The sequence below is a fragment of the Cervus canadensis genome, chromosome 2 (genome assembly GCF_019320065.1).
Source record: "Cervus canadensis isolate Bull #8, Minnesota chromosome 2, ASM1932006v1, whole genome shotgun sequence".
NCBI classification, from domain to species: Eukaryota; Metazoa; Chordata; class Mammalia; order Artiodactyla; family Cervidae; genus Cervus; species Cervus canadensis.
This window is the reverse complement of record NC_057387.1, coordinates 9,974,805-10,002,677: the sequence shown is the minus strand read 5'-3', so window position 1 is coordinate 10,002,677 and position 27,873 is coordinate 9,974,805. Positions and strand designations below refer to the sequence as shown.

The 27,873-nt window shown below is 43.1% G+C and overlaps 1 long non-coding RNA gene and 1 other non-coding gene across 2 annotated transcripts; both read right to left on the bottom strand.

The window, feature by feature from the left end:
- Positions 1–1,612: 1,612 nt before the first annotated feature.
- On the bottom strand, positions 1,613–11,225 carry LOC122427007. Its single transcript, XR_006265340.1, has 4 exons — positions 11,118–11,225; positions 3,951–4,013; positions 2,577–2,698; positions 1,613–2,422 (listed from the first exon to the last, which is right to left on the bottom strand). It is a non-coding gene; the product is annotated as an uncharacterized LOC122427007 (long non-coding RNA).
- A 14,958-nt stretch (positions 11,226–26,183) lies between these two features.
- On the bottom strand, positions 26,184–26,257 carry TRNAR-UCU. Its single transcript has one exon. It is a non-coding gene; the product is annotated as a tRNA-Arg (tRNA).
- Positions 26,258–27,873: the final 1,616 nt, after the last annotated feature.

Genomic DNA, 27,873 nt, shown 5'->3' with positions numbered 1-27,873 from the left:
CCATGGGTAGAATTGCCAGGGAAGAGGACACGACCACAAGGACGACAGAGAGAATCAGTGGGGAAAAGATGAAGGGAGAAAGCGACAGCTCTAGAGAGAAGGTGCACCCTGGAGCCAGAGAGCCCCAATTACTGAGCCCGCATGCTGCAACTCCTGAAGCACGTGTGCCTAGAACCTGTGCTTCGCAGCAAGAGAAGCCACCACGATGAAAAGCCTGCACACCACAACTAGGGAAGGCATGCACACAACAAAGACCCAGCACAATCAGAAAAAGAAAAAGAGAAGATTGGAATGAGCTCTGACTTGGAAGGGAAAGGACACTAGTGTTGTAAGGATCCTCCAAATAAGGTTGAAAGAACCTGAGTCAGGACCTTCACATCTGCAGGCAGAATTAGCTGCATTCCAGTCCAATAAAAGCTCAAACAGGAGGAAATACACTTAACCCACAACAGCAAAACAATAGCAAAAACTGATGCTTATTTAGCAGACACTGTTCTAATGATTTACTCCTCTTGGTCCATTTAATCCCTCTGACAACCAGTGGTAGGTCATATGATTATCCTCATTTTACTAATGAGTGAAATGAGGCAAAGAGAGGTTTCTGTAACTCACTTACAGTCATAGAGATAGTGAGTGGCAGAGTCTGGATTCAAACAACAGAGCCTGGTCCAAACTCCAGCACATAAGAAGAATCTCTTCCTCCAAAGCCAGGTATTTGGCTCTTGGAAAGTTAAAGGATTATTCAAGGCCAGTGAGATTCTATACTGGCCGTATAAACTGGTGATAGAAACTATAAAGTGAGCCCTGCAATCATGGTTTCATTCCAGTTAAGCCACTTAATCCCTAAGTGACTGTGGAATAATTTTCTTGTTTAGAAACCACAGTTATACCCAACATCATTACTAAAATAACAGGTTAGGACAACTGTTTGAAGTATAGATTGTACTTGATCAAATTGCAAGTGTACCTGTGAGCACAATCTGTATAAGTGGGAAAATTATGAGCTCTCAGACACGAGTTCAGTGTGATTTTGTAACCTCCTTTTTTGTGTCTGTTTTCTAGGTTTTTGTTTACTTGCTCTGCATGTGTAACTTTATCCTCCTTCAACACATGGGCTCTCAGTTTCTCTTATATCCAAGTATTTAAACTTGGTTCCAGGCTCACAACATGGCTTCAGGTTTTAAACAACTCTCTGATCTCCCTATGCTGGCTTTATAAACCCAATAGTGACCACAGGGTGCACCAGTGGTGAATCTTACATCTCAAGTGCACTCTGCCACATGAGAAGTAAGAAATAAAAATGAAACAAATCCCATGGATATAAACTGGCGAGAAAGCACACTTCCTCTAGACTCCCAATTTAAAGTCATGCCATCGAAACTTATGGTCTTTACTGTTTATGCCTTTTTTATATCCAATACAAGAGTTTAGGGTAATAGCCTGCAAACATCTGTTCTTGGCTCCCATCCAACATCTGGGCTACTACCATGCATTTGAGTCAGGCAGAGAAAAAACAAACAAATGAATCAATGAATGTACGCATGAATAAAATAACCACTGTTCTGTTCTTGGCCTTTGCTAATGTCATTATTCATCTGAAGATGATGGCAGTGAGAGGGTATCAGGCAAGAAGGCCTGGGGTCTCCAAATGAAGGAAATAGGCTGCAAGCATCAGACACTGTTTATCTCTCCCTTAAGTGGCAGGAGAAAACAAACTACAAGTGTCAGATTTTTTTCCTTCTCTATACAAAATTAAAAGGTTTCTTTTAAAATTCTGGGTTGCCATGACGACACCTGGTTCCACCTGAACTTGACTTTTCTCAAACCTTGAGCTAACCAATACGTTTCTCTTATGAAAATATTTTCTTAAGCTATGTTAATAAACTATGTAGTTACCCTAAACTCCGTCTTTCTTCAAGTCGGTTCCACTTAAGACTCAGGACTGATAAGGGCTCAACAAACCAGTATGTGTTACTCATACACTGTTCTCCTACTCTGCTTCTTAATGAAACTATATACTTACTTGAAAACCTGCCTTTCTTCAAGATTCATGTCAATCGTTTTATGGCCGGGGATGACTCACCTTGGGCCAATGTTATCTCAAAATGCATGTTGTGGGTGAGGGGCCTGCTGCCACTCTGAGTTTTGAGACAGCTCCTTTCTCTAATTAGCAGCTTGCTGATAGGTATATGACATACTGCTAAAGGCTAGCAGGCGGGCACTCTTCCTGCCCGCTTCTGGTGTCTATGTCAGAAGCTTTGTCTATCTCTTCCATACTTTAACAAAACTTTATCACACAAAAGCTCTGAGTGATCAAGCCTTGCCACTGGCTCCGGATTGAATTCCTCTCCTCTGGAGGCCAAGAATCCCAGTGTCTTTCACGGCTCAGCAACAAACTTTCAGCAGGAAGGGTAGAAAGGACCTAGGGAAGAAAGGGAAAGGGCTAAATATCAAGAGAAAAGGCTAGCCGTTCGCAATTGAGAAAGGAATAGTCTGGGAAGGTTTACTATATCAACAGCTGTATTAATCCAGGTGATACCAGAAAACCCAAAAGTCCCAGTGGATTATTTGCTCACATTCCAGTATGATGTAGGTGCTCCTGATAGGGCAGCTCTCCTTCAAGCAGTGACTCAGATGCCCAGTTTCCTTCCATGTTAGTGGCAGTTCCCTCCTCAAGACTTGATTTCCAGTATTACCACTGGTATCAATTTTCAGTAAGCAGACAAGAAAACAAGAGAGTGGAGAAAGCACTTACTTCTTAACTAGCTCAGCCTGTACGTGACATACATCACATCCATACAACCTGCCGTTGGCACCCAGCCCCGCCTAGACACAGGCAGCTTGGCAAGTCTCCTGGAAGACTCCTAGAATACAGGTCATAAGATACAAGGCTCCTGGAAGGGAAGTATGCATTCTCTGTGGGACATTAGCTATCTATGCCGTGAGAACTCTAGGAGGGTTAGCCAGGATCCTGTATTGAGAATACTTGCTTAGGGGAAGAGAGGGCACTGGGAAGGAATTCAAAGGAAAAAAGATCACAGGCTGCCCTCTCTCAAGACCCCTAGATATGGGCAGAACAAACTATCCTGAGTCAAAATTGTGAAGACAATTGCAAAAGACCACCCCTCTCTTCCTTAATGCCTTGCCCACCTCTAATGTTCAGACAGGCATTCATTCAGTACTTTTGTGATGACCTAAAGCTCTTCGGCAATTCTCTCTTCGGCTCCATTCTCTCAAGATATTGCTAGGATGGCCGGCTAATCAAGTGCTGAGAGGGACACAATTGAATTAAATTTCATCTTTAATGTAATTGTATTTTTTAATATTTCTTATTTTCATAACCTAAGGACTATAGAAACTTTGGACCTCGTGAAATGATTTAATCATACTATTACAGTTCAATTTATGCAAAATTTGACAGGTGGCTAGTCTTTTGGAAGCCCCTAATCATAATACCCAGCCTGCTCTATTAGTGAAGCCAACTCATTAATAAAATAGTAATAAATAATAATAGAATACTAAAACTAATAAAATCTCCATCATTATCATAGTTCCAAATGCTTTACAAAGCCATTTAATATGCATGTATAAATCAAAATAACAGTATGGAAAAAGAAAAACATACCATCTCCATTTTACTGATGAGGAAATGAGACTTGGAAAATCTCAATCACACAGATTACACGGATTTCAAATTACTGAGCAGACTAAAAGCTAAACCCACGACGTTCTGATTCCTAGTTCAGGGCTCTTCCATCATTCTGAGAAAATGGGCCTGTTTGAGATGTTCAATATATTGTGCAAATATTGTGATGTTCAATATTTCTTGGGTATTAAAAGGTCTCAGCCTTTCAAATTATCTCCCAGCAGAAACTGGCCTGTTTACCTGCTTTTCAACCTAGTCATACAGTTGAAATCCATTTTCTTATTTTCTCTTTGACATGTATTACCTCTTCATTAATATTCCGATTGTCCTCTTTGTCCATCTTGAGTTTCCTCTTGTGGTCAATTATCTGTGAGAAAACATGTTTGTATTTTGGTTAAAGTGCCATGATTGATGTTATTGCACTTACTTCTCAATCCACAGAAAATGTTCCACAATATTGCATTCTTCCCAGTCACCCTTGCCAACCTACAGCTTAGGGAAGTAATGCACTCTTTCCCTCCTTTTTATTTTTCAATCATGAAAGCTGATTGAACAAGCACTAAACTAACAGTGTTGGATGGTGGCAGGAAAGCAAGTGAAGACCTGTGACCTGACACATACGGTTAAAAGAGGACCGAAGTGATAAGCCAGGCTTCCCTGGTGGCTCACTGGAAAGAATCTGCCTGAAATGCAGGAGATGCAGGGGATGCAGGTTCAATCCCTGGCTCGAGAAGATCCCTTGGAGGAGGAAATGGCAACCCACCCAATATCCTTGCCTGGAGAATCCCAAGGACAGAGGAGTCTGGTGAGCTACAGACCACAGGGTCACAAATAGTCAGACATGGCTGAAGTGACTGAGCACGCCTGCATGTAGTGATAAGCCACAGACGGGAGTAAATTCCTCGTCTTATCCCTATGAAAATCCAGTCTGCCACACAGCAGGACTTGTGTGTATTTGCCAGTAACTATGTCTAGGAGGGGCTTCCCCGGGGGCCCAGCAGTAAAGAATCCACCCACAACGTAGGAGATGCAGGAGACGCAGGTTTGATCCCTGGGTTGAGAAGATGCCCTGGAGAAGGACATGGCAACCGACACCGATATTCTTGCCTGGAGAACCCCATGAACAGAGGAGCCTGGGAGGCCTCAGTCTGTACGGTCACAAAGAGTCAGACACGACTGAAGTGACTGAACATGCAGGCATACATACATGCTTAGGAGAAAATCTGCCTCATTTACACCATTTTCCCAGACTCTCTACTTTGTTCAAGATACTCCATTCAATCCTCATCCCCTGTCCTTGCCTCTTTTCCACATCCCTAATTCCTTTAAATAATTGCCTCACAATCTCTGTTCTTCCTTACCTTTACTCTCCTTTGTCCATTTTGTTCTCCAGATTATTTTCTAATTACTCATGCTTGAGCCTGATATTTCTGCTCATTGCTTCCTTTCAAAATATACCATATTAAGTCTCTAGAGGGTTTTTCTCTAATATCCAGCTGCTCTAAAATTGCAGATGAGCTTATAGGACTGCAGTTAGCAAACTACAGGCCAAATCCAGCCTGTGGTCCATTTTTGTAAGGCTACCGAGCCAAGAATGGTGTTTGTACATTTAAAGATTGTAAATCCACAGAGTTTCATATTCCACAGAGACAGAAGGGACCATAAAACTTGAAATAGTTATTATCTGACTTACAGAAAAAGTTTGCCAGCTACTGTTCTAGACTATGAAAAACTTCTAGTCTCTCATCCATTGCTATTCTCAGTAATCTTGATGATTTTTTGAGATTCTCTACCCAGTTTTCAAGTAGAGGACACAGGATTACAGGGCAACCAACTGCAAAAAGGAATCAGAACCTGAGATCCCTAATATTGTTCTTCACGTGCATGATCATTATTAGAAGAGTTTAGAACTTCTTTTAATCTCAATTAATTGTTTTTGGGAGTATTTAGGGTCATAAAGGGGGCTTCCCAGATGATGCAGTGGTAAAGAATCTACCTGCCAATGCAGGGGACCCAAGAGATGCAGGTTCGATCCCTGGGTCAGGAAGATCCCCTGGAGTAGGAAGTGGAAACCCATTCCAGTATTCCTGCCTGGAAAATTTCATGGACAGAGGAGCCTAGCAGGCTATAGTCCATGGGGCTGCAAAGAGGTGAACACAGCTAAGCGCACACATACACATATGCACACAGGCTGGGGTCATAGAGAACAGCTCCTCAGATCATGGTCTTCACATTCCTAGGAGATGAGGGCTACCCTGGAGAACCAGCATCTTTCTTTCCAACCAGGGGAGTAAGAGAGAAACAGGTGAGGTGGACCAGCACGCAAGGCAGCAAGGTGGCTGTCCCAGAGGAGAAAGGTCTGAATCAGTTAGCCTCCTAGGTGGTAGGGACTGGGTTTCCCCGAGCCACACCACGATAGAGGCTGATTTGAATCTTTCCCACATTTGAATTACACCTCCTGTCTCTGCTTCTGACCCCCTGTTAGCAGGGTGAGGTGTCAATGGAGAAGTAATGAACCTGGGAGGCTGCAATAGCAGTTTCCCGTGGGTACTGATGGGCATACCCGTTGTGCTGCCAAGCCTGACTGCTTTCCTGAGACAGATACCAGCGCTAAGGTGTGTGTGTGAGTTTGTAACAGCAGATCTGAAAAAGGCCCCCACAAAAAACTCACTTTTATGAGAGGAAACATGCTCTTGGTTAGCAAAATAGGATGAAATCAAAATAACAGACAACCAAGAACACACTGGAGCAAGTTTTATAGTCAAGACCTACCCAACTGTAGGCACACACCAGCTGAGGAACAGGCTACACTCACATGTTTAGCCACAGGCTGTAAGCGTAGATTTAGAAGACACTTGTGGCTCAGACGGTAAAGCGCCTGCCTACAGCGCAGGAGACCCAGGTTCAATCCCTGGGTCGGGAAGATCCCCCGGAGAAGGTAATGGCAACCCACTCCAGTACTCTTGCCCAGAAAATCCCATAGACGGAGGAGCGTGGTAGGCTACAGTCCATGGGGTCCCGAAGAGTCGGACATGACTGAGTGACTTCACTTTCACTTTCACTTTGTAAAAATAGTAGCAACAAGACCACTAGTAAGATAGAGGGAGAAAGATCTTTTGCCAGCTCAGAACATTGCTCTCACTAGAATGTGAGATGTCCATAGGGTGATTTTCATTTTTTAATAAATGTTCATTAAACCTATGTGAATTGCTAATTTTCAATCTAAAGCTCGGACAGCAGAAGACACTTGTTCAGGACCATGTGGTTATAAAGGACAAGACAGAGAACAGAAGAACAGGAAAAAACAGGGAGGAAAAACACAGATGCAGTGAAACAGGTGTGGCTTCAGCTTTCTAGTCTACCACTTAGGAGTGACCTAATTTTGGGTGAGTTACTCACCTCTCTGAGCCTCAGTTTTCTCATCTCTAAAGTTGGGATAATATCTAATTTTCAGGGATCTTGAGAGGATTCAAGGTTGTTTTTCTAATGTGATTGGCTAATGGCTAATCCCCTAGAAGGGAAGAGGATGCAGAGAGGAAGGTGTGTGGGTACCAGGTACTCTTACTTCAGGAAACACAGGACAAAGTGGCCTTAGTGTCAGGGTACCAGAATTTCAGGCAGGATGATACTCGCATTTCCATATCCTTTGGGGATGAAAGGTTAGAAAAACTTGCAGTTCTCACTAATGCATCCAACAGTGACCATGGGAATTCCTAGCTGCAAAAAGCATTTCAACTCTGGGGCCAAAATTTCTGACAAAAATGTTTGCACAGCAACCTCTACCCCTTCACTGTTTGTTGGACATTCCAGATCCTCAAATATGTGTGCAGGGCAATGTCCCCTTCTTTTTCTGCCTCAAACTTTGAATCTCCTGTTTTCTGACATTCTCAGCCTCCTAGGAGACCCCTAACTACATCCACATGTTAAAAGATATTCCTGTCTGAGAATGAAGGTTAGGGAAGAACGAAATGAAACAAAGGAACATGTACCACCAACATTTCACCGGCCCGAGTGTCTACCCATTTCCTGCACCGTGGCTATCTCTACAGGGAGGACCAACTAATAACATTGCCTCCAGGTTTGCAAAATCTCTGTTATTATTCATATTGGATATAATCCTTATTGTTTTTGTTGAAAAGACAACATAAAATTGATAAGAATCACTTTGGAAAGCAAAAAAGTATACCCTGATGAGACTGACTAGGGATATAGCCTATGACTCTGCAATCTTATTCCTAAGTATATGATCTGAAAACTCTTGCACCATGAGATACAAGAATATTCTAGCAGCACTGGTTATAACAGAAAAACCTGGAAACAAATCACATGTTGTCAAAGGCAGGGTATATTAATAAATTGTGGTATTTCCATATCGTGGAGCACAACCCATCTATGGACATAAACTGTTGTACCTCTAAGGACATGGATGAATCTCAAAAAGTACAATGATGACAGAACCAAAGCATACAGTTTAAAAATATGTTTCCACATAGTTTAAAAATAAATGAAGCTGGGGGACGACAGAGGATAAGATGGTTGGATGGCGTCACTGGCTCAAGGGATATGAATTTGAGCAAACTTTGAGTAACAGTGAGACAGGGGAGCCTGGTGTGTGCAGTCTAAAAGGTCACAAAGAGTTGGACACAACTTAGCGACTGAACAACAACAACATACTATTATTTAGCAATAAAGAAAACTAAGGGGGTGATTTGTTACCTCTGGAAGTAGGAGGGATACCATTGAGGCTTCCCTCACAGCTCAGTCAGTAAAGTATCTGTATGCAGTGCAGGGGACCCAAGATCGATTCTTGGGTCAGGAAGATCACCTGGAGAAGGAGTGGTGACCCACTTCAATATTCTTGCCTGGAGGATCCCATGGACAGAGGAGCTTGGCAGGCTAGTCTACGGGGCCGCAAAAGTCGAAAATGACTGAGCGACTCATCTCTCATGGTTGAGGAGGTTCACCCAAGTGTCTTCAGAGGAACTGGCAATGTTCTCTTTTTAAGTTGGCTGGTTGGAACTTGAGTGCTTATTTTATGATTGTAATTATACATTTTAAACTGTTCATATATTCTATATACATCCTTGACTATGAATAATTTATCTCACAATAAAAAATTAATGTAACCCAAATGTGCACGGGCTACCCCTTGGGTAGCCTCTGCGGTGACTTCACACTGGGCCCAGGAAGCAGCAGTGTCAGCTTTGACAAGTGGCACAAATTTTATTAGATGTTCTGTGGAAGGCAGATACGAGTGCTAAGGATTGTGCAGCACGTGGCAAAACTGAAATCGTTCCTTTTTATCATTTCCATTTTTCTCTTCTCCTGCACAAATGCTTTCTCTTTCTCATACACCCGTCTCCTTCCAAGCCTTTAAGAAGCCCCGTCTAGAAACTATGATAATCAGCTCTTCCCACCACACATAGCCAGGTGTCCTGGCCAGCCTTCACCCCTGCAGCATGATTGAGGGGCAATGACCCTTACAGAACTTTGAATCTCATCAAAAAACTATTAACTACCACACAAACTAATTTCAGAAAAGAAAAAGCATAGATGAAGAGGAATCTGTCCCTGCCAAAAAAGGAGTTAAAAAGCCAAAGAGCAGTGACCTTCCAGGTTTCTATCAAATATTGCCAGTTCCAGTTGAGTATCTTGTGTGCTTAGTCGCTTCAGTTGTGTCTGACTCTTTGTGACCCCATGGACTGTAGCCCACCAGGCTCCTCTGTCCCTGGGATTTTTCTGGCAAGAATACTGGAGTGGGTTGCCATATCCTCCTCCTGGGGATCTTCCCAACCCAGGGATCGAACCCATGTCTTCTGCATCTCCTGCATTGTAAGCAGATTTTTTACCACTGAACCACCAGGAAGGCATTTGACTATCTTAAGAACTGGCGAAATTAGCTTCATGCCATGAGAAACAGTTCTAATTTCATTCTTTTATATGTAGCTGTCCAGTTTTTCCAACACCACTTGTTGAAGAGACTGTCTTTTCAACATTGTATATTCTTGCCTCCTTTGTCATAGATTAGGTGACCATAGGCTGATTTACAATGTCGGGCTAATTTTTGCTACACAGCAAAGTGATTCAGTTATACATACATATACACTCTTTTTTTCATATTCCTTTCCATTATGGTTTATCACAGGATATTTATATAGTTCCCTATGCTGTACAGTAGGATCTTGAAGCTGTTTCTTTCTCCTTCTTCCAAATCTTCCCAAATCGGTACACAGCAATCCATTATTTCAGTAAGAGACATCCTTGATTCCTTTCTTTCCTTCATCATTCTCATCTAAATTATCAAAAACATGACCATATAATATCAAGCCTACATTCTTCTGTCTTTACTGCCCTTGCATGACTCCAAGACCATCCCCTTCACGGATGATGATCTGCAGCACTTCCTCACTCGTCTCCCGAGTCCTCCCTTCCGAACTCTTAACTATCGGCAACATCTCTGAGTGATCCCACTCCTATGTCTTTCCAGGATGCCTGGCTCACTCTACTCCATCCACATTTAACTGAGCTCCTCCTCTTGCCATTTCCTCTGCCTGAAGTATTTGCCTCCCTACTTCTCCCCTGCATCACCAACTGGGAGAGGCTTGTTACTCATTTTACCCAGAGTGCCTTCACCCATCAGCCTCTGTCTGTCTCTTATTTATTCCCTTCGTGACATAGTAATCACAAATCATGGCCACCTTATTTACTTTTCTTCTACTGCTTTCCTCTTTGTCAGTCTATCCTACCTGAATACACACTTCACGAGTGCCAGGACCTCCTATATTTTATCTGTATGCTCCTAGTTGCTAGCATAGTGATTGATATAAAATAGTTGCCAGACATAGCAAAGGGAGCAAGATAATGACAAATTCATCAAAAGTGCACAATTAAATGACTTCAGTATAAATGAATTTATCGCCTCATGTGTCAGCCATTGTGTCGGGGAGACAGAAATAAAAGACAAGTAAATATGCCACGGGGAATGCCATGACAGACGTACACACAGGGGGGCGACAGGCAGACAAAGGTAGGGCGCCTGATCCAGATGAGAGTGGGTGGGAAGGGAAGCCAAGAAAAGCTGCCTACGGGAGGCTGACATTTCAGAGGTTGTTCCAAGTCATCAAGTGAGGAGATGGAGGAAGGGCATTCCAAGTGGAGTAAAGGTAAAATGTGCCAATCTGAGAAGATGCTTCTCTATCTAACTCCTCCAGCAGAAGCATGTACACTGAGGGCTGAACTTCCACTCTCTTTTTCCTTAACCCCAAACTAGGCAAATGTGCTATGCTTCAAAATGTCCTCTCATCCCAACCCATGCTTCCAGGAAGGACTGTATTTATTACTTTCAGGTACACCTACTTCAAAAGAAATATTCAGCCCACCTATAAAATGCACAGATTTCAAGTAAAGGTAACAACTTGGAATTCATGGCTTGCAGGCAAGTTTGCTACATTGACCTAAATGAGAGACTCACCTGAGATGACTTCTGTCCTGACAACAGTATCACTTAATCCACACTCAGAGAAGACAGAGAACAAGCCAGAACTAGTTCTTGTTGCCCAGGGAGATTTTGGAATCATGTGTTGATGGTTTCTGTGGGGAAAGAAGGAGAAGTTTCTGTGGTTGTGCTGTTGAAAGTTTTGTCAAGACTTTTATGTTTTTGTTGTTGTTGTTAAAAAAGAGGACTTCCCTGGTGGCACAGTGGATAAGAATCTGTCTGCCAATGCAGGGACACAGGTTCAATCCCACATGCCATGGAGCAACTAAACTTAAGAACCACAACTACTGAAGCCCATGCATCTAGAGCCTATGTTCTCCACCTAAAGAAGCCACTGCAGTGAAAAGCCAGCGCACTGCAATGAAGAGCAGCCCCCACTTGCAGAAACTGGAGAAAGCCTGCACGCAGCAATGGAGACCTAGTGCAACCAAGAATAAGTAAATATTTTTTAAAAGCAGGTAAATAGTGAGTATTAGCCAGAATTTGAGAATAATCATTAGTCTCTAAGATCTGTGGATTCACAGGAGTCATTTCTGGGTTATGTTTAATTAAGGAGAATTTTAACATGATGTTTCTTTCCACCCTTCCACCAGGATATCCCTGGTGGCTCAGATGGTATAGAATCTGCCTACAATGCAGGAGACTCAAGTTCAATTCCTGGGTCAGAAAGATCCCCTGGAGAAGAGAATGGCTACCTACCCCAGTGTTCTTGCCCAGAGAATTCCATGGACAGAGGAGCCTGGTGGGCTACAGTCCATGGAGTCACAACGAGCTGGACAGGACTGAGCGACTAACACTTTCTTCCCACCCTAAGGGTTTGAAATTATACTTCAAAACATGAAAGTTAAAATTAGAAGGACCTTTAGCAATAATCTTCTTTACCCCGTCATTTAAAATCAGGGATACTAAGACCAGTAGAGTAAGACTATTCATGTAATAAAGGTGTTTGTGGTTTATTTTATGTATCTACTTGAGTGGGGCAGGGAGTGCTCAGATCTTTGGTCCAACATCATTTTTGGGTGTATCTGTGAGGGTACTTCTGGATGAGATTCACATTTGAATCTGTAGCCTGAGTAAAGCAAATTGCCCCTCCGCATGTGATGGCTCCATCCAATCCATTAACAACCTGAGTAGAATAAAAGGCTAAGAAACAATTCTCTGCCTGTCTTCAAGCTAGAACATCAGTCCTCTCCTGCCTTAGAATGGAACTATACTATCTGTTCTCCTTGATCTGAATTTCTCAGCCTCCATAGTGACATAAGCAAGTTCCTAATAATACATCAATCAATAACTCTCTCTCTCTCTCCCTCCCTCTCTGTAAACACACACACAGACACACACACACTTTCTCTCTCTCTACTGGTTCTGTTTCTCTTAGAATCTTCACTAACACAGCACCTAGTGTCATTCCAAGGGACCCACACCCACCTCAACAGCCTCTTCCAACCACTGAGCCCCAGGTCAGACATCACACCATCAGCAGCATTTACCACCCAGATCCTGTCATTTTTCTGTGTGACTCTGTTCACATGAATGGCTTGTCCTGAATCTTGCCTTCTCTTTTTTTAAAAAAATAACTGAAGTATAGTTGATTTATAACATTATATCAGTTTCAGGTGTACAACATAATCACAGTATTTTTATAGATCATACTTCACTCAGACTTATGATAAAACATTGGCTATATTCCCCATGATGGACAACATATCCTGGAAACTTATTTATTTTATACGCAGTAGTTTGTACCCCTTAATCCCCTACCCCTCTATCACCTTTCTCCCTTGTAACCACTGTTCTCTATAACCTTGAATCTGTTTCTGTTTTGTTCTATCCCTGCCTTCTCTCTTGACTTGTCCATTTCCATTAACCTTCTTTTGCCTCTACAGCAACCAGATTCTTTTCCTCATGCAAAACAATACAATCAAATACTCCACACTCTGAGAATAACCTTGTAGTATCATACATAGTTCACTGAACTGCTCTCAGGGCTTCGCCTGCTTTTTGACCCATCCATCAGTCCTCCTCGGACCCTGTTTGCATACACACCCAGCCTTGCTCCTACGGACAGAATTCCCCCCCACTGCCCCGCCAGTACCCCAAACCTCCTCCTCTGTCCTGCTTCCCCATCCATGCCCCTCCCTCTTGACTGTAACTCCTGTCATTTCATCTGTCAGCTTTCTCCATGCGTGTACCCAGCTGCAAATTGCTGTTAGAGAAAATCACACAGCTATAAGTTAATGATAACAAATTTTATCTGCATTCTTCACGCTGCTCCACAAACATATTGTGTTTCCTATTCAGTCGACTCTCCACATTTCAATAATAATCACTCCCAGATTTCTTCACTCCTCAGATACTTAACCCCTCTACTTCTGAGTTCAATCTCAGAAAAGTACTCACACTCTACTTCATAGAATACAGGGATCCATCAGACAGAAACTCCTTCATCTTTTTAACTGTAGTGGATTGAATAGTACACCCCCCACCCCACCAAAATATGCCCAGTTCCTAGCCCTCAAAATCTGTGAACTTATTTGGAAAAAGAATCATTGCAGATGTGATTAAGAGTCTCAAGATGAGATCATTCTGGGTTCATGGTGAGCCCTATATTCAACGTCAGGTCTCTTGATAAGAGAATGGCAGAAAGAGTTCTGAGACACAGAGATGCCAGCTAAGTGAAGACAGAGGCAGAGACCGGAGTTATGCGGCCCCAGACAAGTGACCCCTTCAGAGGGAGGGAGAGCAGATGACACCTTAACATTAGACTTCTGACTCACAAAACTGTGGGAGAATAAACCTCTGTTCTTACACCACCCACAGTGGAGTAATTTGTTACGGCATCCCTAAAAAATTGATAATGCCAACCAATCTGACACCTATCTGCATCCAGACCAGCCCCTCCTCCCCAGACCTCTTACAAGAGCAAGGATGGACACCTCCCATCTATGTCTCCAGCTAGGCTGTGGATCCCACAACAGGGCCTTGTGACCATGGGTGCAAGTCTCAAGTCACATACCCCGATATGAATCCCAACCCCACCATGTACTGGGTGGCCTTGGTACCTATCTGTGTCTCAGTTTCCACATCTCGAAGAAATGGGCTAATAATAATGGAACTTCTCGGAGAGGCTGCATAAGAGTCAAATGAGCTAATGGTCCTAGGACAGTTTCTGTACACACACAAAAAAGCATAGTGAATTATTTACTTATTTATTTATGTATTTATTACCTCTGGCTGCCTTCTTAGGGACTAAACTATCAAGTGAATACTTCCTCCCTTGTTTCCTTCAGCCCTTCTTTCTTTGTGGGATAATTTCTGTGAGCACTGAAACATTCTCAACCCTTTTCTTTCCAAAGAACAAGCAACAACAGTATTTCTCCCTAGCCATACCTCTCCTGACAGTTCCCACTGCGTCCCTAAACTCCAGTTTACAACAGATTTTTTCATTTTCTGCACTCACTGCCCCACTTCCTCATCCCTTACTTGTGTGTGAACTCATTGAAATTGACTATGTCCCTTCACTGGACAAGGCCATGTGTCACTAAATCTTAAAGGAAAACATTAGTTGTTATCAGCAATTTTGGCCACTGCTGCACATGTCTTTTTTTTTTTTTTTTTAATGATTCTAACCACTGGCTCTGTCACTGGCCCTCCTGGTCATCTCACAGCTTCTCTGGCTGGTCTTCTGTGCTGGCTCCCCCCCTTTTAATGATTCCTTAGAAGATGTGTTCCTCAGGGCTTTTTAGTCATTCTTCTTTTCCTTATGTTCAGTGAGGTATTGACCACTTCCAAAACATCAATTTACTCTCAACAGGCTGATCGTCCTGACTTGTATCTCCAGCCCGGATTCCTCTCCAGTGCTCCAGGCTTATATAGCTAATTGCTCACTAGACATATCTCCCAATACCCCTTAGACACCTCAAATTCAACATATCCAAGGGGGAATACTCACCTTCTGTGGCCTTGAGAATCTACATCTTGTCTAGCACTTGCTGTCTCACTAAAGGGCACCTCCCTTTGTTCAAGCCAGAAAGCTGGGCGCCATCCTGGACTGGTCTCTTCCTGTGACGCCTTACAACCAATTTCCACCAAGTCTTATCTGTTCAACATCTTAAATATCTCTCAGATTCACTCACTTCTCTCCTTTTCCACTGTCCTAATGTAAGCCAACGCCACATCACACATGCCTCGAAACTTCTGTCCCATCAGGGTTTTCCCTCCAGGCTGTCTCCAAACTTCAGCTAGAATAATCTTTCCAAAATCCAAATCTGAGTGTCATTCATACACAAACTGTTAAAACTTCTCATAGCTGGTATCTGTTCTTATAATAAAATCCAAACTTCTTAAAAAGGTTTATCAGCCCCTCTGTAATCTGGCTCTCAGCATTTGGCTCCTATTCCATAGCCTTCCTGGAGTTTTTGTGTTCTCCCTTTCCTCCATGGCTTCATACCACTTCTTCAAGGGAGACGTCCATGACTCTCAGTCTTCCAGACATTTCAGGACATTCTCTGTATTTCTTTTAGCAGAGGGCTCACCAGAACATGTTGGGATGCTATAATGAATGTCTGCGTTCCACATTGTACAGAGAGCTCTCTAAGGATCAGAATCACGTCTGTCCCGTCCCCCACATCCCCCCAGTGCTTCCCAAAGTTCCTGGCACACAGTAAGCACTTAATGAGGACTGGCCGAGCAAATGAACAAATGCTGCTTTTCTTGTGAATAACAGTACTTTATACTGGCATTTCTCTAAATTCCCCGTGAATCATGATTATCTGTATATGAAAAAATGACCATAATGAAGAGTTGATTGAATTAAAGGAGAAGAAGCAATTAAGAGTGATTTAGCCACTGCTAGAAGAGTGAGGAGAAAAGGGACCCCTCTTGCATTGTTAGTGGAAATGCAAATTGATACAGCCACTGTGGAGTACAGTATGGGGACTCCTTTAAAAACTAGGAATGATTCTACCATATGACCCAGAAATCCCACTACTGGGCATACACTCTCAGTAAACCATAACTGAAAAAGACGCATGTACCCCAGTGTTCACTGAAGCACTAGTTCATTGCAGCTATTTACAATAGTGAGGACATGGAAGCAACCTAGATGTTCTTCGACAGAAGAATGGATAAAGATGATGTGGTACATATATACAATGGAATATCACTCAGCTGTAAAAAGGAACACATTTGGGTCAGTGCTAATGAGGCCTATTATACAGAGTGAAGTAAGTCAGAAAGAGAAAGACAAATATAGTTTACTAGTGCATACAGATGGAATCTAGAAAGATGGCACTGATGAACCTATTTGCAAGGCAGCAAAGGAGACTCAGGAGTGAAGAACAGACTTTTGTTCACAGTGGAGGAGGGAGAGGGTGGGATGACTTGAGAGAGCAGCACTGAAACATATACATTACCCATGTGACATAGATAACCAGTGGGAATTTGGAACCCAAAGCCAGCTCTGTGACAACCTCGAGGCGTGGGATGGAGAGGTAGGAGGTTTAAGAAGGAAGGGACGTATGTATGCCTGCGGCTGATTCCTGTTGATGTATGACAGAAACTATCACAAAACTGTAAAACAATTATCCTCCAAAGAAAAATTAAATAGAAATTTTTAAAAACTAATAAAAAAAGAGTGATTTATCCCAGAACTCTCCCATAGAGTAACTGAACTCAAAGGAAAAGAATTATTTGATGAAAACCTAGAAACTGGAAGAATAAACAGAAGAATGGATAAAGATGATGTGGTTTATGATAAATATTAGGTTTAATGGTGTCACCTGAAGACCTTGGAGAAAAGTTTTGAATGATAATGTATTCAAATTAAGATAGCCCATGAGAAGGATACTTTATAGCAGACTGGTTTCCTGACGGGTCAGTTTGGAAACTATGGAGAAATAAATATTTTACTTTAAGAACCTAGAAGAGAAGAATTTGTGATAGGAAACTTTGGACAACATCTGAATTTGAGGGATTACGAAATAAGACATCTCTTAATCTGGATAAAATTGGACTCTATCTTTTATGCTTTATACACCTTTAACCAATAATCTGCTTCTCCCTCATGCCGTTTCAGATAAGTCTGACATTTTATTTCTCTTCTATTGTATATGGATCATGGATGAGATTCACAGAGCACATGCACTGAAATGGGATAGATGTGATCTTTGACCAAAATCAAGTTGGAAAAGAACATAGTTTAATGTCTGTGACTTGACACACAAATAAAAAAGTAAAAGAGTATCTGATAAGTGAAGCTCGCATGTCATAAGGGAAATGCTGTATGCAAGAACACTGACTTCAGAGAAAAAAGATTTTAGATTTTGCCTCGGAAAACCCAGGCTGGTGTTGTTAAGCAAGATTTCCAGCAGGTGGCGAGCTGAACCAATTAATGTGAAACACAAGCTCCAATGTGCTGTTACATACACCATGCTGTGATTAGTCTCTCAGTCTTTGCCACCCCAGGGGCTGTAGCCCGCCTGGCTCCTCTGTCCACGGGGGTTCTCCAGGCAAGAATACTGCAGTGGGTTGCCATTTCCTTCTCCAGGTTAGACACACCTACATTTTAAGAATTAAAATCACTTCCCTTTATGATATATATATTCCGCTTACACACTCAGGAGATTGTGGAGTCCACGCACTCTGTGGAACACATAAATACAGTGTACCTAAACACATTCTTCCACTGGGGACTAGAGTAGCAGCATATTATGAAGGCTCGCATTAACAAGCCAGACATACAAATGTACATATATATGTGTGTGAAATTGGATCTGTTTCTCAGAGCCAGCCTATCTCCTGCAAATTGGTCCTTTAATACCATCTAGTAAATATTTCACACTTCTCTGCTATATCATCATTCCCTCTCTCTCCACAACAACTAACCCAGATTTCTATGCTCTCTTTAAACACCAACGTCCTCTTTTTCCCAATTACTCTCAGAAGATGACATGATCGCTTACTTTAAAAGAAGGACAAGGAGGAGGAAGAGGAGGAGGGGGAGGAGCCACCTCCATCATCAGGTGAAACCGTCTTATCTTCCAGAGGTCAACATGCAAATTGATATCTGCACCCATCCTACCACCTTGCCCTCTTTCCTTCCTTCAGCAAGACAGAAGGTGGCTCTCCAGGTACCCAAGGGACTCCCTTTTAGCGTGCTCTACATCCTATTCCCCTCCCACTTTCTCAGAAACCCTAAGCATCATTTATGCTTTTCTTCTCTATTTCTTTCTCTTGACTATTCAGATTCTCCTTCTCAGTGATTTCCTCCCCAGGGGGTTTTCCTCAAGTCTCTCCCGCTGACAACACAGATAAAATGGGTGGATATATAGGTACAAGTTTGACCACGAGTTAATCATTGCCGAAACTAAGTGAGGGGTGCGTGACAGTTCACAACACTACTCTGTTGAATTTATTTACATTTGAAAATTTCCAAAGTGAAAAGTTTTAAAAAGAAAAAACAAAAAAAAAGACTTTTGTTTGGCTCTTCTTGCCTTCCAGCTCACCAGCCTTCCTTCATCCCTTCTCAGCCAGACTTCTAAGAGTGGCCTTTCTGCGTTCTCTCCTCATCCTCCCCTCCCCTTCCCTCTGCACCCCAATCTGGTTGCTTGCCCTTTTACGCCATAGAAAGTGAAAAAAAAACTACCACTGGCTTTCACATCTCTTACTCTAACGGATAAGTTTAGTTCTGCTTATTCTTGGCTCTGCAGTAGCATGTGGTACTCAATCAAGTCCCTTCTGAAATGCTCCCTTCCTTTGGATTCAGAAATGATATTCTGGTTTCCCTCCTACTTCCCTTGCCATTGCTTCTCTTTTTCCACTGTGCCATTAAACAGTAGAGTTTTTCTTAGCTCATTCTTAGGTCCTTCTCACTATACTTTTCCTCTTGTGTGATCTCATTCACACTTCTGGCTTCAAATTCCACCAACATGCAGATGACTCCCAAAATTAAATCATTGATTCAGGCCCTGACCCAGCTCTCAGCTTCAAAGCACCTTAAAGTTAGAAGCTCAGAGCTGAGCTCCCTTACCCCAAACCTGGCCTTCTTGCAGGGTTTTCTGTCTTGGTCAATAGTAGGCAAGCCAGAAATCTTGGAGTCACCTTTGACAGCTCCTTCCTCTCTGTACCATTGCCAACCTACTACCAAATCCTGCACATTTTTGCTCATAAAAATCTCTAAAACCCATCTACTTTTCTCTAACTACACCACCACCACCATCGCCCAATCCAAGCTAACCTCACTTCTCACGACTACTGAGCTGCTATTCAGCTTGGCACCCTTCCACCCTGTCCTCTGAACAGCAGCTGGAACAATCATTCTAAAATGCAAAGCTAATCACGTTATTCTTTGGCTTAAAACCCTTCAGTGGTTTCCCCCTGTTTTTCAGATAAAGATAAAACCCCTACAGTCATGACAAAGCCCTGTGGGTTAGCTTCTTGTCTCTCTCCAATTTCATTTCATGCCTCTTTTTGCCTTCCTCTCTGAAGTCAAACCACACTCGCTTTTTAGCCATTTATTCTCTCTCCCACCATGAGACCTTTGTGCTCCCTGTTCCTCTGTCTGAAAAGCTCTTTCCTTCATTCTCTGCCTGGTTATTTGCTACTGATCTTCAGAGTCAGGTCAAGAGACATTTCCTGGAAGAAGCTTTCCTTGGCCCCTCTGAGGAGGTCAGCTCCCCCCATCATAAATGTCCTCTTCTCTATCGTCTGCCCTTTCATTCATAGTCACAATTCTACAATGTATTTGCGTGATAATCTGTGCCTCTCTTTGTCCATCCTTGTGTCCCGCCAGCACCTACTTCAATGCTTAGCACATAGTAGGTGCTATGTAAGCGTTTGTTGAATGAGTAACTGAATGAATGTTCATTCTCTGTCAGGTTTCTACTACTTCCCCTGTCTCCAGGCTATATCCCCCCTCAACTCTGAGTGAACACTCAGGGGTCGCAAACTCGTTTTTAATATTAATATATTTCTGTGCTTTTATAACTAGTATATACCAGATACTCATATGTGGGACATGCCAAACACTATTTTTACTATAAAGTTTGCAGCCAGATAATTATTTATGTACCTAAAAACACAGATATAATTAAGCAGAACCCCAAAACTGTACTGAAATATAGCATAAAGCATAAGACTTCAAAGAAATATTGTACTTGTCAAAAGCCACTTCAGTCTCTGCTTCCTGACATCTGGGGGTAAAAACATCACTCTCCTCCACTGTTAGGGGCACAGTTAAGTAAAACGATGTTAAAGTACTGTTGGAAGTTTGTGCACAATTAGAAAAGAAAATAAGCTGCATATTCCTTCAAAATAGGTATAATTGGTTCTAAATTGTCTGATATTTTGGATGGCACCATGTCCCTCCTCAAAAGTGGACTATAGATGTAGCAAAAGGAAGATTATTAGGGGCTGTGAGCGATTCCCAGATGATGCTCCTCCAAAACTCAGGACTGGGCTGGGTCCATGGCAGGCAACTCCCAGAAAGTGCCCTGGCCAGGAACACAGCAGCCGACCTCTGGACTCCTATCTCTTCCCAGCTCCCCAGGAATCTGTCTGTTCTCTGGACACCCTGGTTCTCATACCTGGTTTTAAAGCCCAGCATTTCTCCTAGTTGAAAAGACTTCACGTGGCCCTCTCCATGGGGCCTGTGAAACCTTGTTCCCAGAATTGGACTAATGATTCCTGCAGGTTTCTATGCTCAGAGCCCCAGAGAGAAGTCCAGAGCTTCCATAGGGAACACGGGAGAGAGACAGTCCTCTTGGTGGTAATTACTGTAAGAGGCATCATGCATTTCTTACTCCCTCTAGCACTCCACTATGCCCAAGCATTTTCAAGGTATGGAGACATGTGGTCCATGGCTAAGTCCCCCAGAGCCTCACACACAATCTCCAAGAAACTAGCTTGAAACGCTCAATCTGAAGAAGGTTGGTTGGATAAACCATCCGTAAACAAAGGAAGCTAGTGTTTGTTTCTGCACCCATTGTGGATCTACCTATCCAGACCCTTTTCCATTTTACCTTATTTAATTCTAAATAACAGTTGGCTCAGTTTCTAGAATAGGAAGCCAAGGCTCAAGAAACCTAGTGCATGCCCAAAGTTACAGAAGTAGACAGCAGACCTCTGGCGCAGACCCGGGTCCGTGCGTCCCCATAGTCGTTTCCTCCGCTAATGCTGGTGTTTTCCAGCTCCTCGTATCAGAAGACTCCGTCTCACCCACCGTCCATTCTCTCAGGAGAACCATCACAGGACAACATTACATTACAGAAGCAAAAAGATACATCTTCCAAGGAGGACACAAAGAAGTTTAAAGACATTCTGTTCCATTATAATCTATAGAAACTGAAAAAAGACATAAACACTGAAATCATGTTTAGGAGAGTAGATTCCATCTCCTATGGCTTTTAAATGCAAACAAACATGAACATTTTTGCTAATAAGTGGAATCATTGTAAGGACAATAAACTAACTAGTTCCTAGACAATATATAAATGATCCATGCCAGGCTAGCTCTCCAGAGATGACAGATGACTTTTGTGGGTGGACCATTTCTAGTGGTGTCACTTGGGAACCCCAGTGCCACACCCGGCTGCTTCCAAAAGGTGTTGCGTCCAACAGACCAGCAAACGTTCCCTTCTCCCCAACACAGGCTATTCTTTACCAACAGTCAAAATTAGCCCTTTAACACATAAATCAGATTCTACCAGTCCTCTGCTCAAACCCACCAATGACTTTTCATTAGCATGAAGGAAAGCTTGATCTACAAGACTTACCACTTGGTCTGCAATAGCCCTGAGGTAGTGATTTGAAAATTTGGTGGAGTATTTTTTTTTTTTTTTGCTTTGTTTCTTAATGATTGGGACCACTACTAGCTACAGAGAGGAAGGGTACCTGGGATTCATATGTCCTGCAATATGTAGATGTATCTCACACAAAGAAGACTTGCCTCAAGTGGTGTACTTCTTTTGAATGACCTACTAAAAGGCTAGTTGCTGGTATCTGGACCTAAAGTCTATCTCATTTTTCCATATAAATACAGTTTTCTGCATGGTTTAAAATTTCCTAAAATATTCAGGAATGCAAAATGGTGCATGCTTTGCAAGAATATTTAATTTGTTTTGATCATAAATTTATCAACAAGTGTGCACCAGTTTGGAAAATCACAACACTGCTGATGATTGATATTCTTTGTGATATTTATAATTACCTGCACTTTTTTGTGTGTCTGCATCTATAGTTATTGCATTGGAGGTGATTCTTCATATAGGTATAAGACTGTTAGCGTGGCATTTATGTATTAAGATACATAGCATTTATTACATTTCCTTATATTTCAAAAAAGGATATGTTACTGATTTGTTTTAATTATACTTATAAGTTGTATTACCTACAAATTTCATTGCAGGATAGTAAAGAAAAAGTGAGGAGATACTAGAGTTAATACACAAGGCAGAGTTGGCTGTGATGGGGCTGAGTACATTATCCTGTATGACATGCCCCATATTTTGTTTTTTTTTGTTTTTACCACACTACCATGGCATGTGGGATCTTAGTTCCCCAATCAGGGATTGAACCCATGCCCCTTTATTAGAAGCATGGAATCTTAACCACTGCACTGCTAGGGAAGTTCCAGCATGTCCCATATGTCCAGCATGTCCAGCATGTCTCTGAGCATGACTCTCTTCATCGCTGTTCCCACTCCAGCCACACTAACTTTGTGCTTTCTCTCAAAGTCATCAAGCTCATGCCTGCCTCAGGTTCTCTGCTCTTGCTGTTTCTCTGTTTGGAATGCCCATCATCTGGATTTCATCAGGCTCTCTTGCTTCATTTATCTTCACTCACATGCTACCTCCTGGGAAAGTCTTCCGTGACCACCAGGCTTCACATCACTCTTTTATCATCGATTCCTCCAGCAGGTATCTCTATCTACAATTCTATCATAATATTATTTACCTACCTATTCTTTGTCTCTGTCACAGAAATATGCACTCCATGAGGGAAGTGGGAAATGCTGTTTTGGATCCCTGTGCCTGGAAAGTGGCATAAAGTGGGTGCTTGATAAATATTTGTAAAGTGGATGAATTAATGAAAGAAGACATTGCCTGTGCTCCTGATCCCTAGGAGCTATGGTTCTTTCTCTTTCTTACCTACATAATTTATAGCCAATCTAAGTCAGCATTAATTCTTTCAAACATATCCATCAAATGCTGACCATATTTCAAGCAGTGAGAATACAATAATAAATAAGACATATCCTGTCTGCACACTTTGTAATTAATGGTCATTTTCAGTACCTGTGAAGCATTTGAGTCCTACAGTGAAGTGACTTTATTAAAAAAAAAAATCCACCCATTTCTATTTTACATTCTGAATATCTTTAAAATGTAATACTTATGATATTCATAAATTAAAAATTCTCTCTCTTGTGTTAAGAAAAATGTTGCTAGCACATATATAGGAATTTTTACCAATGTGGAAAATCTTGCCACTGGTCCTGGCGATGTTCTTCTACAAGTTCCCAAAACATCACCCCTCAGAGGCTGAGGGAGCTAAAAGCTGGGTGATGTCTAAATAAGTGGAAGCTCTTAGTTCCCTTCAGTGGTGTAGCCAGCAGGGACCTCTACCTACCTGGCTGAGATGAAGTCACCTATGTAAGGCACAGAGGGGCCATCTGCCCTCTGAAGGATTCCACCAGCTAGAAAGCCCATTCCATCCTCTTTGTTAGGGTAGCACAGGTCAGTACCAGCCCCAGCTGGTGGCATACAGCCACCCTGGAGGTTCCAGGCAGGGGCTGATCATTCAGAGCCTGTCATTTCCCTACTCTCTGGCCAGGCACCTTTTCTTCATGCTGAGGAGTGAGACAAAAGCACCCCCCAAACTAACAAAACCTATACACTCGTACACAGCTCTACAGAGCTATACAGAACTGTACAATGGGCTTTCTCATTCATTTTCACATTTGGAAGATAGATAGTACAACTTTGTTTTAATAAATAAGCAAGCTAAAGATCAGAGAGACTTGGAAACTTGGCAAAGTTGCAACTTAAACCAGGATCTCCTGATTCCAAGTTAGAAAATGGAAACCATTGTCTAGCTACAATCAGGTTCGGCGAATTATCTGTGTAGTTAAATTCTCACTAATATAGAACTTGACCTGAGGAGCTGGCTATATTGCACCCTGATCAAGCACTTAAATGAATCTCAATTCACTGCCTACTTGGGCACACATCCCATCCCAGCTCCCACAATTTCATAAGGATTATATTTCATAAAGAATACATTCATAGAGAGCGTCCAGAATCGAGAAAAGCTTAGAGTGAGCCATGATGAATGTATACCCTTGTCCCAAACTTTCACAGTGCTAGAAGGACAACCCTCTTACTTTTCAAAACTGTTAGCATTCAGCAGCACCATTATAACAGAATGATGCAGGGGAGTGAGGGGTGGACTAGAAAGATGTAGGTAGTATTCTGGATTATGGCTGAAAACTCTGAAATGCCTCTTCTGTAAACTCCCTCGCTACAACCCTCCATGCCCCCATCCACACACAGGGACCATTTTTTCCTTTCAGGCCTGACCTTAAAGCAAAAAGATCTAGGATAAGCTGAGCTAAAAATAAAAGGCTCCAGAAGGGCTGTCCAGGGATTTCAGGTCCAAAGGCCATAATCCATCGGGCTGTCAGGAAAGAGTTAATATCAGAACTGGTGTTCCATCAAAGTACCTCAGGAAGGGAAAGCTGTATTGGTTCTTATTGCAAGATTCCTAAGTCCCTTTAAAAGTACCAGACTAACTTCAAAAGAATTTCAGGAGTTTCAGTTTGCTGCAAACACACACAAGCTAAAAAAAAAAAAAAAAAAAAATCAATCTCCTTCCAGAGTCCTCCTGCCTGCCGTATCAATTCCCCACTTCTTAGCATGGGCCGGATTCTCCGATCTCACCCCCTCCAGCTTCTTTAGAGTGCAAGTGACAGCTGCCTGCATGCTCTGGTCACCTGTTCAGAGCCCTGGGAGGGAGAGATGCTGACTCCCCAGCAGTCAGGAGGAGAGGTGAGTCTCCTCAGGTTTCCGGAGTTCACCTGAGGTGGAGGTCAGTTCCCGGCTCAGGCGGTTCCCTCTAGCTAATAGAGGAGAGGCTGCAATATGAAATGCAGAGAGCCAGACCAGCCCAAAATAGAAAACCAATTCGACCAAGCTTCCAGTCTTCCTGAATATGGCTCATTAGATGAAACAGGGAAAGAGAGCTGAAGTGGATGCAGGATGAGAGAGTTGGTGAGAAAACTGCTTGCCGGAAACCAAGAATTATGAAAAGAACATTCGGATGCAAACCTCAAAGCCTGTCCTGCAAGCAGGAAAGGCTGCAAACTTCTCAGTCCAGACCACTGAAGTATAAGACCTTGGCTTTCTGGGGACAAGTTCGTCTGCTGCTGATAATGAGCGTGCTGCTCTGTAGTTTATTCCACTGAGATGAAGAACAATGATTACATCTCACCTTGTAGATGAGGAAGTGAGTGATGAGTTTTAGCATACACACAAAAAGCCTATCCTTTGGAATACAAAAGGATAGCTGACAAAGATGGCATAGGAAATCACCCTCTACAGGACCCCATCCACCTCCCGACCCATCTTGGTCAAGGTGAGTGTTACCTTAGAGGACAATTGCACTTTTCCTTATCAGCATATGGGATGATCTGCCTTTTCATGCGCTCAGAGGTAAAGGAATGGAGCCATAGTGGTTTCAAAACCTATGACCAGGCATCCCGGTCACTCTTTGCCAGTGATTCTTCTGCGAAGCAAAGGATTCAAAGGCTGTGTCAGGCTGAGCAGAGAGATGTAGCAGGCATCTGAGCCTTCACTAGACAATAGAAAATTAATAAGGGAGGAACAGGGAAAGAACAAAGAGGGAGGAGACAGAAAAAGAGGGGAGGTCCAGGATTCCCAAGGAAACAGGTTTTCTTTCTCTTCCCAGAACCCCCAGGGAGGAATAAATATAACTATCAACCTAGCATGATAGCACACAAAATAAAAGAGGTACCTGCCAGGTGACCATCTCTGCCGGGACTCGAACCCGGAACCTCTGGATTAGAAGTCCAGCGCGCTCGTCCATTGCGCCACAGAGACCTCACCACACACACAGCATCAGCACCAGAACTGAAAAAGCACATACCTTCTGCATCACCGAGCCATCTCAGCATCCTGCTCTCTGAGCGGTGGGGGGACAGGGACAGCTGGAAAATCTGGAGTGGAGATCCACCAGCCGGCTCCATCAAAGCTTTTCTCAGTACCGTGGGTCCTGGGGTCCTCAGGGGATCGGAGGAATGTGAAAGTGGTCATTTCCCCAGTCCCAGAATCTCTGGTGGAGTAGGACAGAGCTAGAGTCTTTGCTCTTCTTTCCTCTCCATCCCTAAGGGAGGTAGGGAGAATGTCTTTCTATTCTCATGCTAATTAAGCAGAGTGCACCCAGTCCAGCAGAGAAAACCCGAAGCCTTCTCTACCTCCACCCCTCTCCCTCACTGTGGTTTCATCCCAGTCCAGCTCTTCTCAGGCAGGGGCTGGGCAAAGCTGGGAGATTTAGGAAAACCCTCGATCCCCAGACAAAGAAGCTGCCTCCGGAAAGAAACAGTGTGAACGGCAGCAGCAGAGACGACAGGGAAACTGGGCTCCAGAAGACAGTGCAGTTCTCAGCTTTGCGCGCTGTATCTACGGAGCCTGGGGGAGAGGGAACGGGAGTCTGATATGATGTTCCTTCAGCATCCTCTCTAGAATTAAGGATGGGAGTGGAGACGGAGCGGTGGTCTGTGTGTTTGAGAGAGAGACAGACAGACAGAGAGGGAAGGTGGGAAGGAGGGCACCCGGTGGGAGGGTGAGTGTGGCAGCTCTAATGAAACACAGATGGTCTTCAAGCAACCCTCCACGAATACCTGCCTCCCTTCCCCCACCTTCCCCAGCTCCAAGCCTGCCTTTCTTTCCTCCCAGGACTGTCTTATTTAATGAATGAGGATTTCTCAGCTGTTTGGGCTTGCTAGAGGTGACCCCAGACAATCAAACTGACCATCACTCCATAACCTTGCATAACGACTTCCATACCTACCCCAGATCAAATAAATCAGTTCCTATTTTTAAAAGCCTTCTAGAGAAAACAATACTACAATCACTGTTTCCGCTATGCCGGTCCTTCTGAAAGTCTAATCTAAGTCCTTCTAACCTCACCTTCCAGCTCATTTTATTCTATTTGATTCCCAGACACATCAGGGGACAACTGGCCTCTGTGTTCCCAATGACAGCACATTGATCGAAAGACTGACTCGGTGCTCATGACCCCACTCCCACTCAAAAGGTTACAACTAGAGTGAAGTGCTGGCTCAGAATCCCCTTCTGCCCAGCCTCAGGGTGTGCTTCTGGGGCTACAGCTCTGGTCACTACCACCTGCCTCCAAGTACAGCTCAAGATACAGGCGATGGCCAAGTGAGAACATCACAGTATGAGGGGCGTCAACCAGAAGAGCTTAAAGGGCCCTTCTAACTCGAAGACTGTATCCTAGGGTAAGAGCTCATACTTCCCTACCCGTTCCTACAGCCCCAGTGATGGGATCAGGGAGCAACAGGGAGCAAGGCGATGCAGTCAGGCTGGGATGCAAAGGGAAGAGTCTGACACCTGGGGAGAAGCAGCCACTCTAGTCAAGCTTGCCTTTCGTCTAGGACCTAGAGAGAGGAGCTGAGAAAAGCAAAACTGCTTAT